The following is a 5,104-nucleotide window of genomic DNA, read 5'->3' as shown; positions in this document are numbered from 1 at the left end:
CTTATTACACAGGAGTGTTATATAACAATAATTATTACACAGGAGTGTTATATAACAACACTTATTACACAGGAGTTGTATATAACAAAACTTATTACACAGCAGTGTTATATAACAATACTTATTACACAGGAGTGTCATATAACAATACTTATTACACAGGAGTGTTATATAACAATAATTATTACACAGGAGTGTCATATAACAATACTTATTACACAGGAGTGTTATATAACAATAATTATTACACAGGAGTGTTATATAACAACACTTATTACACAGGAGTTGTATATAACAAAACTTATTACACAGGAGTGTTATATAACAATACTGATGATAGAGGAGAGTAAGATAACAATACGTATTACAGCTAAAGGTAAGATAACAATACTTGTCAAGCTGGTACATGTATCACGAGGATTAGTCCTTAGCGCGGCTGTCGGGCCGAAATGATGGGGGCAGGGATCGATGACGAGGGGTAATTAGTTTACACCTCCAGGCTATGGTGTGGTAAGAGACGTCTGCTAATGCTAACATTGTCACAGATATAATTACGGGCCACTGCACATTCAGATTGTGCAAACAAAACGTCACATCCTTCCACTAATCAGACCCTCCCTTCGTCTTATGGCCGAATTTGATGATGTCTAATTTGAAAACTCGGCCCGTTTGGAGAAGTTGAGCTAATGAATCCATAAATGTTCTCCATGAATTTTTGATTTTATGGCTCTGGATGTTTCAGGTCAAAGGCATTAAGATCAAACGATTTAAAAACAAAGTTGTGTCAATTACCCCTTAATGTCCCCCAGAAGTAGTGGCAAGGGCTTGATTGCATCGCGTTCCAGCGATTGGTTCGTTAATTGGTAGAAGAAAGGCGGGAGAGGCACTTTCGTTTTCATTATTATTTTCTACCGTAATTCCATTAACGTTGTTCAAAGAACACGAGAGAGCCGGAGCGACATGTCCATTCTTCAGGGAAAACAAGAAATTCGTTTAAGATTGTACGCATGCAGGAAACGGAACAGCTTCATGAGAACAGTTATATCACTAGGATAGCCAGGAAAGGTTCGAAAATAAGTTTATTGTGCTGTGTTTAGAAATATGTAACGATGTATAGGTGGCACCAAACTATCTACGTCACAATGCCCTGCAGTCATTACAACCGGAAGTTATTTAGCGACTGTCATGTAATCAAACATTTGCCATAATAAAGGTGCCGCCATATACCGGAAATACCATAATTACACAAAAAAAAAAAAAAAAATCCGCCATTATACCAGATAGAACATAACTACAACTCATATGCTGTCGTTATACAGGATATACCATAATTACAAAATATTCACCTCTATACCGGATATAACAGAACTACACCAGACACTCGTCGTTATCCCGGATGTATCATACACCGGATATGCTGTCGGTATACCGGATATACCATAATCACTCCAAACATCCTGCCGTTATACCGGATATATCATAATCACTCCAAACACCCTGCCGTTACACCGGATATATCATAATCACTCCAAACATCTCGTCGCTACACCGGACATACCATAATCACTTAAAACATCCTGCCGTTATACCGGATATAACATAATCACTCCAAACATCCTGCCGTTATACCGGATATAACATAATCACTCCAAACACCCTGCCGTTATACCGGATATATCATAATCACTCCAAACACCCTGCCGTTATACCGGATATATCATAATCACTCCAAACACCCTGCCGTTATACCGGATATACCATAATCACTCCAAACATCTCGTCGCTACACCGGACATACCATAATCACTTAAAACATCCTGCCGTTATACCGGATATAACATAATCACTCCAAACATCCTGCCGTTATACCGGATATAACATAATCACTCCAAACATCCTGCCGTTATACCGGATATACCATAATCACTCCAAACATCCTGCCGGTATACCGGATATAACATAATCACTCCAAACATCCTCCCGTTATACCGGATATACACCGGTCAAACAATGTACCATTATTTAGGATTAACCATTGTTACAACGGATTACGTCACTCCTATGGCCATTTTACACAAACCTGTGTTTAGAACGTTCTTCAACGTAAGAAAAGCCTTTTAGTGAGCTCCTAAAGGGATTCTTAAACTAATATCAGTAACTCTGCTCTTGAAACTGTTGTCAGACATTTTTACGATTCAGAATCAAACTGTAGTAAAACTATGTCGCTACAACCCAAGGTCAAACTGTACTCAAACTCTGTCACTAAAACCCAAGGTCAAACTGTAGTCAAACTATGTCACTAAAACCCAAGGTCAAACTGCACTAAAAAACTGTCACTAAAACCCAAGGTCAAACTGTACTCAAACTCTGTCACTAAAACCCAAGGTCAAACTGTACTCAAACTCTGTCACTAAAACCCAAGGTCAAACTGAAGTCAAGCTATGTCACTAAAACCCAAGGTCAAACTGAAGTCAAACTATGTCACTAAAACCCAAGGTCAAACTGTAGTCAATCTATGTCACTAAAACTCAAGGTCAAACTGTAGTCAAACTATGTCACTAAAACTCAAGGTCAAACTGTAGTCAAACTCTGTCACTAAAAACCAAGGTCAAACTGTATTCAAAAACTGTCACTAAAACCCAAGGTCAAACTGTACTCAAACTCTGTCACTAAAACCCAAGGTCAAACTGTACTCAAACTCTGTCACTAAAACCCAAGGTCAAACTGTACTCAAACTCTGTCACTAAAACCCAAGGTCAAACTGTAGTCAAACTATGTCACTAAAACCCAAGGTCAAACTGCACTAAAAAACTGTCACTAAAACCCAAGGTCAAACTGTACTCAAACTCTGTCACTAAAACCCAAGGTCAAACTGTACTCAAACTCTGTCACTAAAACCCAAGGTCAAACTGAAGTCAAACTATGTCACTAAAACCCAAGGTCAAACTGAAGTCAAACTATGTCACTAAAACCCAAGGTCAAACTGTAGTCAATCTATGTCACTAAAACTCAAGGTCAAACTGTAGTCAAACTATGTCACTAAAACTCAAGGTCAAACTGTAGTCAAACTCTGTCACTAAAAACCAAGGTCAAACTGTATTCAAAAACTGTCACTAAAACCCAAGGTCAAACTGTACTCAAACTCTGTCACTAAAACCCAAGGTCAAACTGTACTCAAACTCTGTCACTAAAACCCAAGGTCAAACTGTACTCAAACTCTGTCACTAAAACCCAAGGTAAAACTGAAGTCAAACTATGTCACTAAAACCCAAGGTCAAACTGTACTCAAACTCTGTCACTAAAACCCAAGGTCAAACTGTACTCAAACTCTGTCACTAAAACCCAAGGTCAAACTGAAGTCAAACTCTGTCACTAAAACCCAAGGTAAAACTGTACTCAAACTCTGTCACTAAAACCCAAGGTAAAACTGAAGTCAAACTATGTCACTAAAACCCAAGGTCAAACTGTAGTCAATCTATGTCACTAAAACTCAAGGTCAAACTGTAGTCAAACTCTGTCACTAAAACTCAAGGTCAAACTATAGTCAAACTATGTCACTAAAACTCAAGGTCAAACTGTAGTCAATCTATGTCACTAAAACTCAAGGTCAAACTGTAGTCAAACTCTGTCACTAAAACTCAAGGTCAAACTATAGTCAAACTATGTCACTAAAACTCAAGGTCAAACTGTAGTAAACTCTGTCACTAAAACTCTAGTCAAACTATGTCACTAAAACTCAAGGTCAAACTATAGTAAAGCTCTGTCACTAAAACTCAGGGTCAAACTGTAGTCAAACTCTGTCGCTACAACCCAAGGTCAAACTGTAGCATAACATTGTCGTTTCAACCAAAGGTCAAACTGTAGCTATAACAAGCAATGTTGCTTCATTACAAGATCAAACTGTGGTCATCATTACCAATGTCCTTGTAACACAATGTCATACGAAAAGAAAATAAAGCACCAGAAAAAGGGGAACGACGAAAAACAGCGAAAGCTTCAAAACCCATCACAGCCGTCTTATCACTTCTGTTGGTTTAAATCTTTTCGTTTTGCACTTTGTGACTTGGCAACAAAAAGCGAAAAGGCGAAATATCATACACCAGCTTTCGTAGTATTTATAGAGTGATTGATAACTTGTACTTCTTTGCTGACGGCAGTCAGAATCTGTATTTCTTACATATTTTTGAAAATAGAATACCTCAACCGAATTTTTTTTAATGATAACTAAATGAAAATGTCTTATTTCCTAAAGAGAGGACATACATATACCTAAGACAATGACAATCAGATACTGTTTACAGAACGCCTATAGCTGGCTCGGCTCCGAGGTCAGTCCGCACCGATACCAACCTATTCCACATCACCAGCGTTAGGAAGTCTATGATAGCGAGACGTGCGCTGTAGGTCCCATCAATTATTCCTGTGTTTTCTGTGACCAGTCCGGGGATTTCTGAATAATACATTTATAACCGGAACAGGACGGACAGTAGTCACGAGATTAATGTCGCAGCCGGAACTCACAAATCAGCTTTTTTTGATTGGTCAAAATTTATCATAATCATGGAACACAAAATGTCCCGATTTTAGACCATGTCATCTATCGTCTGTCGTGATATTTAAGGAGAAAGAACACACAGGCCGCACATGCTGTATATAGATGTGTAGAACTATCCATGCCTTCACGATCTCCCACAGGTGATGTATAGAGTCTGCTCGGCAGGGTAAATGATGACCGCTGTTTGTATACAACTTGTACGTCCTGTCTAGAGCTGACCAGACAAAACCCTCATAACGATATTACAATATTACTCCATTTTATAAAATCACACTTTATTTATTTCAGTTGATATTCCTTATTAAATGTTATAATTGCTATCACTATTTAAACTTCAGCACCCATATGTAAAATTTGACCGTTTCCGCTTTTCTCGCAATTCATTGATGCACAGTGTCAAAATTTTGCAATGTAAATGAGAAGAATTATGGAAAAGTTTCGTTATCTGCTATTTGAGATGTAGTTGGCATGGAATTGCCTGTGATCAGATTACTGATACGGCAAAACGTTTGTCAAAAGGTAAAACCTCTTATTGCTTGTCTCATTTTC

This window comes from Ylistrum balloti, unplaced genomic scaffold (genome assembly GCF_031769215.1).
Source record: "Ylistrum balloti isolate Yb309-2 unplaced genomic scaffold, AGI_CSIRO_Ybal_v1 Utg369876, whole genome shotgun sequence".
Taxonomy (NCBI): domain Eukaryota; kingdom Metazoa; phylum Mollusca; class Bivalvia; order Pectinida; family Pectinidae; genus Ylistrum; species Ylistrum balloti.
This window is presented reverse-complemented; position numbering follows the sequence as displayed.